This window comes from Penaeus vannamei, chromosome 40, assembly GCF_042767895.1.
Source record: "Penaeus vannamei isolate JL-2024 chromosome 40, ASM4276789v1, whole genome shotgun sequence".
Taxonomy (NCBI): domain Eukaryota; kingdom Metazoa; phylum Arthropoda; class Malacostraca; order Decapoda; family Penaeidae; genus Penaeus; species Penaeus vannamei.
The window spans coordinates 4,464,075-4,474,074 of record NC_091588.1 but is presented as its reverse complement, the minus strand read 5'-3'; positions in this window follow the sequence as shown (position 1 = coordinate 4,474,074).

The window sequence follows — 10,000 nt, the reverse complement described above, 5'->3', positions numbered from 1 at the left end:
TCTCTCTCACTGCCTCTCCCTCGTTTTCTCTCTCTCACTGCCTCTCCCTCGTTTTCTCTCTCTCACTGCCTCTCCCTCGTTTTCTCTCTCTCGCTGCCTCTCCCTCGTTTTCTCCCTCTCGCTGCCTCTCCCTCGTTTTCTCTCTCTCGCTGCCTCTCCCTCGTTTTCTCTCTCTCACTGCCTCTCCCTCGTTTTCTCTCTCTCACTGCTCTCCCTCGTTTTCTCTCTCTCACTGCTCTCCCTCGTTTTCTCTCTCTCACTGCCTCTCCCTCGTTTTCTCTCTCTCACTGCCTCTCCCTCGTTTTCTCTCTCTCGCTGCTCTCCCTCGTTTTCTCTCTCTCGCTGCCTCTCCCTCGTTTTCTCTCTCTCGCTGCCTCTCCCTCGTTTTCTCTCTCTCACTGCCTCTCCCTCGTTTTCTCTCTCTCACTGCCTCTCCCTCGTTTTCTCTCTCTCACTGCTCTCCCTCGTTTTCTCTCTCTCACTGCCTCTCCCTCGTTTTCTCTCTCTCACTGCTCTCCCTCGTTTTCTCTCTCTCACTGCCTCTCCCTCGTTTTCTCTCTCTCACTGCCTCTCCCTCGTTTTCTCTCTCTCACTGCCTCTCCCTCGTTTTCTCTCTCTCACTGCCTCTCCCTCGTTTTCTCTCTCTCACTGCTCTCCCTCGTTTTCTCTCTCTCACTGCTCTCCCTCGTTTTCTCTCTCTCACTGCCTCTCCCTCGTTTTCTCTCTCTCACTGCCTCTCCCTCGTTTTCTCTCTCTCACTGCCTCTCCCTCGTTTTCTCTCTCTCACTGCTCTCCCTCGTTTTCTCTCTCTCACTGCCTCTCCCTCGTTTTCTCTCTCTCACTGCCTCTCCCTCGTTTTCTCTCTCTCACTGCTCTCCCTCGTTTTCTCTCTCTCACTGCTCTCCCTCGTTTTCTCTCTCTCACTGCCTCTCCCTCGTTTTCTCTCTCTCACTGCCTCTCCCTCGTTTTCTCTCTCTCACTGCTCTCCCTCGTTTTCTCTCTCTCACTGCCTCTCCCTCGTTTTCTCTCTCTCACTGCCTCTCCCTCGTTTTCTCTCTCTCACTGCCTCTCCCTCGTTTTCTCTCTCTCACTGCTCTCCCTCGTTTTCTCTCTCTCACTGCCTCTCCCTCGTTTTCTCTCTCTCACTGCCTCTCCCTCGTTTTCTCTCTCTCACTGCCTCTCCCTCGTTTTCTCTCTCTCACTGCTCTCCCTCGTTTTCTCTCTCTCACTGCTCTCCCTCGTTTTCTCTCTCTCACTGCTCTCCCTCGTTTTCTCTCTCTCACTGCCTCTCCCTCGTTTTCTCTCTCTCACTGCCTCTCCCTCGTTTTCTCTCTCTCACTGCCTCTCCCTCGTTTTCTCTCTCTCACTGCCTCTCCCTCGTTTTCTCTCTCTCACTGCTCTCCCTCGTTTTCTCTCTCTCACTGCCTCTCCCTCGTTTTCTCTCTCTCACTGCTCTCCCTCGTTTTCTCTCTCTCACTGCTCTCCCTCGTTTTCTCTCTCTCACTGCCTCTCCCTCGTTTTCTCTCTCTCACTGCTCTCCCTCGTTTTCTCTCTCTCACTGCCTCTCCCTCGTTTTCTCTCTCTCACTGCTCTCCCTCGTTTTCTCTCTCTCACTGCCTCTCCCTCGTTTTCTCTCTCTCACTGCTCTCCCTCGTTTTCTCTCTCTCACTGCCTCTCCCTCGTTTTCTCTCTCTCACTGCCTCTCCCTCGTTTTCTCTCTCTCACTGCCTCTCCCTCGTTTTCTCTCTCTCACTGCCTCTCCCTCGTTTTCTCTCTCTCACTGCTCTCCCTCGTTTTCTCTCTCTCACTGCTCTCCCTCGTTTTCTCTCTCTCACTGCCTCTCCCTCGTTTTCTCCCTCTCGCTGCCTCTCCCTCGTTTTCTCTCTCTCACTGCCTCTCCCTCGTTTTCTCTCTCTCACTGCCTCTCCCTCGTTTTCTCTCTCTCACTGCCTCTCCCTCGTTTTCTCTCTCTCACTGCCTCTCCCTCGTTTTCTCTCTCTCACTGCTCTCCCTCGTTTTCTCTCTCTCACTGTTTCGTTTTCCCTCTCTCACTGCTCTCCCTCGTTTTCTCTCTCTCACTGCTCTCCCTCGTTTTCTCTCTCTCACTGCTCTCCCTCGTTTTCTCTCTCTCACTGCTCTCCCTCGTTTTCTCTCTCTCACTGCCTCTCCCTCGTTTTCTCTCTCTCACTGCTCTCCCTCGTTTTCTCTCTCTCACTGCTCTCCCTCGTTTTCTCTCTCTCACTGCCCCTCCCTCCTTTTCTCTCTCTCACTGCCCTCCCTCGTTTTCTCTCTCTCACTGCCTCTCCCTCGTTTTCTCTCTCTCACTGCTCTCCCTCGTTTTCTCTCTCTCACTGCTCTCCCTCGTTTTCTCTCTCTCACTGCTCTCCCTCGTTTTCTCTCTCTCACTGCCTCTCCCTCGTTTTCTCCCTCTCGCTGCCTCTCCCTCGTTTTCTCTCTCTCACTGCTCTCCCTCGTTTTCTCTCTCTCACTGCTCTCCCTCGTTTTCTCTCTCTCACTGCTCTCCCTCGTTTTCTCTCTCTCACTGCTCTCCCTCGTTTTCTCTCTCTCACTGCTCTCCCTCGTTTTCTCTCTCTCACTGCTCTCCCTCGTTTTCTCTCTCTCACTGCCTCTCCCTCGTTTTCTCTCTCTCACTGCTCTCCCTCGTTTTCTCTCTCTCACTGCCTCTCCCTCGTTTTCTCTCTCTCACTGCTCTCCCTCGTTTTCTCTCTCTCACTGCCTCTCCCTCGTTTTCTCTCTCTCACTGCTCTCCCTCGTTTTCTCTCTCTCACTGCTCTCCCTCGTTTTCTCTCTCTCACTGCTCTCCCTCGTTTTCTCTCTCTCACTGCTCTCCCTCGTTTTCTCTCTCTCACTGCTCTCCCTCGTTTTCTCTCTCTCACTGCTCTCCCTCGTTTTCTCTCTCTCACTGCTCTCCCTCGTTTTCTCTCTCTCACTGCCTCTCCCTCGTTTTCTCTCTCTCACTGCTCTCCCTCGTTTTCTCTCTCTCACTGCTCTCCCTCGTTTTCTCTCTCTCACTGCTCTCCCTCGTTTTCTCTCTCTCACTGCTCTCCCTCGTTTTCTCTCTCTCACTGCTCTCCCTCGTTTTCTCTCTCTCACTGCCTCTCCCTCGTTTTCTCTCTCTCACTGCTCTCCCTCGTTTTCTCTCTCTCACTGCCTCTCCCTCGTTTTCTCTCTCTCACTGCTCTCCCTCGTTTTCTCTCTCTCACTGCCTCTCCCTCGTTTTCTCTCTCTCACTGCTCTCCCTCGTTTTCTCTCTCTCACTGCCTCTCCCTCGTTTTCTCTCTCTCACTGCTCTCCCTCGTTTTCTCTCTCTCACTGCTCTCCCTCGTTTTCTCTCTCTCACTGCTCTCCCTCGTTTTCTCTCTCTCACTGCTCTCCCTCGTTTTCTCTCTCTCACTGCCTCTCCCTCGTTTTCTCTCTCTCACTGCCTCTCCCTCGTTTTCTCTCTCTCACTGCTCTCCCTCGTTTTCTCTCTCTCACTGCTCTCCCTCGTTTTCTCTCTCTCACTGCCTCTCCCTCGTTTTCTCTCTCTCACTGCTCTCCCTCGTTTTCTCTCTCTCACTGCTCTCCCTCGTTTTCTCTCTCTCACTGCTCTCCCTCGTTTTCTCTCTCTCACTGCTCTTCGTTTTCTCTCTCTCACTGCTCTCCCTCGTTTTCTCTCTCTCACTGCTCTCTCGTTTTCTCTCTCTCACTGCTCTCCCTCGTTTTCTCTCTCTCACTGCTCTCCCTCGTTTTCTCCCTCTCACTGCTCTCCCTCGTTTTCTCCCTCTCACTGCCTCTCCCTCGTTTTCTCTCTCTCACTGCTCTCCCTCGTTTTCTCTCTCTCACTGCTCTCCCTCGTTTTCTCTCTCTCACTGCTCTCCCTCGTTTTCTCCCTCTCGCTGCTCTCCCTCGTTTTCTCTCTCTCACTGCTCTCCCTCGTTTTCTCTCTCTCACTGCCTCTCCCTCGTTTTCTCTCTCTCACTGCCTCTCCCTCGTTTTCTCCCTCTCGCTGCTCTCCCTCGTTTTCTCTCTCTCACTGCTCTCCCTCGTTTTCTCTCTCTCACTGCTCTCCCTCGTTTTCTCTCTCTCACTGCTCTCCCTCGTTTTCTCTCTCTCACTGCTCTCCCTCGTTTTCTCTCTCTCACTGCTCTCCCTCGTTTTCTCTCTCTCACTGCCTCTCCCTCGTTTTCTCTCTCTCACTGCTCTCCCTCGTTTTCTCTCTCTCACTGCTCTCCCTCGTTTTCTCTCTCTCACTGCCTCTCCCTCGTTTTCTCTCTCTCACTGCTCTCCCTCGTTTTCTCTCTCTCACTGCCTCTCCCTCGTTTTCTCTCTCTCACTGCTCTCCCTCGTTTTCTCTCTCTCACTGCTCTCCCTCGTTTTCTCTCTCTCACTGCTCTCCCTCGTTTTCTCTCTCTCACTGCCTCTCCCTCGTTTTCTCTCTCTCACTGCCTCTCCCTCGTTTTCTCTCTCTCACTGCTCTCCCTCGTTTTCTCTCTCTCACTGCTCTCCCTCGTTTTCTCTCTCTCACTGCTCTCCCTCGTTTTCTCTCTCTCACTGCCTCTCCCTCGTTTTCTCTCTCTCACTGCTCTCCCTCGTTTTCTCTCTCTCACTGCTCTCCCTCGTTTTCTCTCTCTCACTGCTCTCCCTCGTTTTCTCTCTCTCACTGCCTCTCCCTCGTTTTCTCTCTCTCACTGCCTCTCCCTCGTTTTCTCTCTCTCACTGCTCTCCCTCGTTTTCTCTCTCTCACTGCCTCTCCCTCGTTTTCTCTCTCTCACTGCTCTCCCTCGTTTTCTCTCTCTCACTGCCTCTCCCTCGTTTTCTCTCTCTCACTGCTCTCCCTCGTTTTCTCTCTCTCACTGCCTCTCCCTCGTTTTCTCTCTCTCACTGCTCTCCCTCGTTTTCTCTCTCTCACTGCCTCTCCCTCGTTTTCTCTCTCTCACTGCCTCTCCCTCGTTTTCTCTCTCTCACTGCTCTCCCTCGTTTTCTCTCTCTCACTGCTCTCCCTCGTTTTCTCTCTCTCACTGCTCTCCCTCGTTTTCTCTCTCTCACTGCCTCTCCCTCGTTTTCTCTCTCTCACTGCTCTCCCTCGTTTTCTCTCTCTCACTGCTCTCCCTCGTTTTCTCTCTCTCACTGCTCTCCCTCGTTTTCTCTCTCTCACTGCTCTCCCTCGTTTTCTCTCTCTCACTGCTCTCCCTCGTTTTCTCTCTCTCACTGCCTCTCCCTCGTTTTCTCTCTCTCACTGCTCTCCCTCGTTTTCTCTCTCTCACTGCTCTCCCTCGTTTTCTCTCTCTCACTGCTCTCCCTCGTTTTCTCTCTCTCACTGCCTCTCCCTCGTTTTCTCTCTCTCACTGCCTCTCCCTCGTTTTCTCTCTCTCACTGCTCTCCCTCGTTTTCTCTCTCTCACTGCCTCTCCCTCGTTTTCTCTCTCTCACTGCTCTCCCTCGTTTTCTCTCTCTCACTGCCTCTCCCTCGTTTTCTCTCTCTCACTGCTCTCCCTCGTTTTCTCTCTCTCACTGCCTCTCCCTCGTTTTCTCTCTCTCACTGCCTCTCCCTCGTTTTCTCTCTCTCACTGCTCTCCCTCGTTTTCTCTCTCTCACTGCCTCTCCCTCGTTTTCTCTCTCTCACTGCTCTCCCTCGTTTTCTCTCTCTCACTGCTCTCCCTCGTTTTCTCTCTCTCACTGCCTCTCCCTCGTTTTCTCTCTCTCACTGCCTCTCCCTCGTTTTCTCTCTCTCACTGCTCTCCCTCGTTTTCTCTCTCTCACTGCCTCTCCCTCGTTTTCTCTCTCTCGCTGCTCTCCCTCGTTTTCTCTCTCTCACTGCTCTCCCTCGTTTTCTCTCTCTCACTGCTCTCCCTCGTTTTCTCTCTCTCACTGCCTCTCCCTCGTTTTCTCTCTCTCGCTGCTCTCCCTCGTTTTCTCTCTCTCACTGCCTCTCCCTCGTTTTCTCTCTCTCACTGCTCTCCCTCGTTTTCTCTCTCTCACTGCCTCTCCCTCGTTTTCTCTCTCTCACTGCCTCTCCCTCGTTTTCTCTCTCTCGCTGCCTCTCCCTCGTTTTCTCTCTCTCACTGCCTCTCCCTCGTTTTCTCTCTCTCGCTGCTCTCCCTCGTTTTCTCTCTCTCACTGCCTCTCCCTCGTTTTCTCTCTCTCGCTGCCTCTCCCTCGTTTTCTCTCTCTCGCTGCTCTCCCTCGTTTTCTCTCTCTCACTGCCTCTCCCTCGTTTTCTCCCTCTCGCTGCTCTCCCTCGTTTTCTCTCTCTCACTGCCTCTCCCTCGTTTTCTCTCTCTCGCTGCCTCTCCCTCGTTTTCTCCCTCTCGCTGCTCTCCCTCGTTTTCTCTCTCTCACTGCCTCTCCCTCGTTTTCTCTCTCTCGCTGCTCTCCCTCGTTTTCTCTCTCTCACTGCCTCTCCCTCGTTTTCTCTCTCTCACTGCCTCTCCCTCGTTTTCTCTCTCTCACTGCCTCTCCCTCGTTTTCTCTCTCTCGCTGCTCTCCCTCGTTTTCTCTCTCTCACTGCCTCTCCCTCGTTTTCTCTCTCTCACTGCCTCTCCCTCGTTTTCTCTCTCTCGCTGCTCTCCCTCGTTTTCTCTCTCTCGCTGCCTCTCCCTCGTTTTCTCCCTCTCGCTGCCTCTCCCTCGTTTTCTCTCTCTCGCTGCCTCTCCCTCGTTTTCTCCCTCTCGCTGCCTCTCCCTCGTTTTCTCTCTCTCACTGCCTCTCCCTCGTTTTCTCTCTCTCGCTGCCTCTCCCTCGTTTTCTCTGTCTCGCTGCCTCTCCCTCGTTTTCTCCCTCTCGCTGCCTCTCCCTCGTTTTCTCTCTCTCGCTGCCTCTCCCTCGTTTTCTCTCTCTCACTGCCTCTCCCTCGTTTTCTCCCTCTCGCTGCCTCTCTCTCGTTTTCTCTCTCTCACTCCCTCTCCCTCGTTTTCTCCCTCTCGCTGCCTCTCTCTCGTTTTCTCCCTCTCCATGCCGCTCTCTCTCACTGCCTCTCCCTCGTTTTCTCCCTCTCACTGCCTCTCCCTCTTTTTATTTCTCTCTCTCCATCGCTGATGTAATAAACAAAGGAAAAAACTTGACACGGCTGCCATCTTCAGTTCGCACATCCGATAATAAAACAACACAGAACACGTTTGAAACATGATATTTCCCAGCCCTTTCGCCCCTGAAGTATTCCATACGGCTGTATCCATGCAAAACGTTTTTAACTTTATTTTTCTTATTATTATTATTCTTTTATTATTATTATTATTATTATTATTATTATTATTATTATTATTATTATTATTATTTTATTATTATTATTATTATTATTATTATTATTATTATTATTATTATTATTATTATTAATTATTATTATTATTATATTTTACGATCGTTTAATTATGAATATGGAAAGGGGATTTTGGTAGTAAAGATATGAGAGAGAGAGAGAGAGAGAGAGAGAGAGGAATGATGAGAATGTGAAGAGAAAAGGAGGAGATAGAGAAGGGAAGATTGGATTCTGAATGAATGTTTTAGAACCTAAACGGGAAATACATTAAAAATATTTATATGTTAAATGGCTTTCCTTACGTATAGAGGCAAAATAGATAAATAGATAGATAAGTAAAAAGTGAAAGAACGCTAAATTATATTTTAAAAATCTGTTTGTTTGTTTGTTTGTATTTGTTTGACAGTAAAGCTAACGATTTTTTCTTTCAGTTTATCTTTTTATGCAACGGATTTCAGATAAGCAATAAAAAATAGCAGTAATTAAAGGCATCAGATAATCCTTTGGTATTATCTTTCAATCATGTCTGACTTGTAAAAAAAAAAAAAAAAAAAAAAAAAAAAGTACATCTCGACAACAACAACAACAACAACAACAACAACAACAACAACAATAACAACAATAAAAACTTTGGTAAACTATCGTAGCAATTGTTGATAAATTCGTAGCGTGCGAATATAAGATATTATAATAACGAGGTAAACGTAAAAGTAAGATTAACGGTTAACGGAAATAGGAGAAAGAAAGAAAGATGGGAACAAAACATGAACGAAAGAAGAGAAAGAAAAAAGGAAAGATAAAGAGTAAAAAAAAAAGTGCCAACAGGAAAGATATTGAAAAAATATCTTTATTTAAAATGATAAATAAGAAAACGTAATAACGAGGTAAAAGTAAAAGTAAGATTACCGGTTAATGAAATGGGAGAAGGAAAGAAAGACGAACTCAGTCAACAAAGATGGGAACAAAACATGAACGAAAGAAGAGAGAGAGAGAAAGAAAGAAAAAAAGAAATAAAGAGTTCAAAAAAGTCCCAACGGTATAGACGAAAGGGAAGAAGAGAGAGAGAAAGATAAAGAGTAAGAAAAAAATGCCAACGGTATAGACGAAAGGGAAGTAGAGAGAGAGAAAGAAAAAAGAAAAATAAAGAATATGAAAAGTGCCAATGGTGTAGACGAAAGGGAAGAAGATAGAGAGAAAGAAAAAAGAAAGATGAAGAGTAAGAAAAAAGTGCCAACGGTATAGACGAAAGGGAAGTAGAGAGAAAGAGAAAAGAAAGATAAAGAGTAAACAAAAGTGTCAACGATATAGACGAAAGGGAAGAAGAGAGAGAGAAAGAAAAAGGAAAGAAAGGTAAAGAGCAAAAAAAAGTGCCAACAGGTAAGACGAAAGGGAAGAAGAAAGAGAAAGAAAAAAAGAAAGATAAAGAGTAAAAAAAGTGCCAGCGGTATAGACGAAAAGGAAGAAGAAAGAGACAAAGGAAAATCAGAGATAAAGAGTAAAAAAAATATAAAAAACGTAAAGACGAAAAGTAAGAAGAGATAAAAAAGAGAAAAAAAAGGAAAACGATACGAGACTTAAAGAAAAAAAAAATAAAGGAAAAAGAGAAGGTAAGGTAAAAGAAGCCTTATCAACGGCATATGATGCTGTTCAAAAGAGGTTCTCCGTTGAACTCTCCCTTGTGAACAGTGAACATTCGAGCGCTCAGCCAAGGACGAAGGAGAAGGGGTGGAGGGAGAAGGGTGGGGTGGGGGTGGGGGGAGGAGAAGGGTGGGGTGGGGGTGGGGGGAGGAGAAGGGTGGGGTGGGAGTGGGGGGAGGAGAAGGGTGGGGTGGGGGTGGGGGGAGGAGAAGGGTGGGGTGGGGGTGGGGGGAGGAGAAGGGTGGGGTGGGGTGGGGGTGGGGGGAGGAGAAGGGTGGGGTGGGGTGGGGGTGGGGGGAGGAGAAGGGTGGGGTGGGGAGATTGAAGGGGTGTGTGTGGTGGGGGTGGGGGGGGGGTAGAGGAAAACTCTTGCGGTTTGGGGGGGGTATGTATGAGGGGGGGTCCAGTTCATGATGGGTAATGGGAATAATAATAATAATAATAATTATAATGATAATAATAATAATAGTAACAGTAATAATAATGATAATAAGACGACGGAAATTAATGATTATGAATAATAAAGATGATAATAATGATAACAAGGATAAGGATAATAACAGTATTAGCAGCAACTGATATTGATAGTGATAGTAATAATGGAGATGATCTGATAATCATAGTAACTAAAAATGGTGACATTATTATTATCATTGTTATCATTACTATCAGTATCATTATTATCATCGTTACAATTAATACTAATACTATCATTACCATCATTATTATTATCATCATTATTATTATCAGCATTATTATTATCCTTATCATTATAATCAACATCATTATTGTATTATATTGTTTATTGAAATTTTTATTGATGTTATTACTGTTTATTGTCATTTTAGTCATTGTTATTGTTATCATTATTATTATTACTATTATCATTATTGTCATTGTTATTATCATTATTAGTGAGAATAATCATTAACTGGTAAAAGGACGGTAACATAACAGAAAGTATGAGTATGGTATAAACATGCTATTTTTTATTAACGAGGTACCGTTATAACCATGATTAATAACAAAATATACCAAACTGACAACTTAACTCTGGGACTCGTGCCATACCATATATACCACTTACTTATTTCCTTTTCAAACT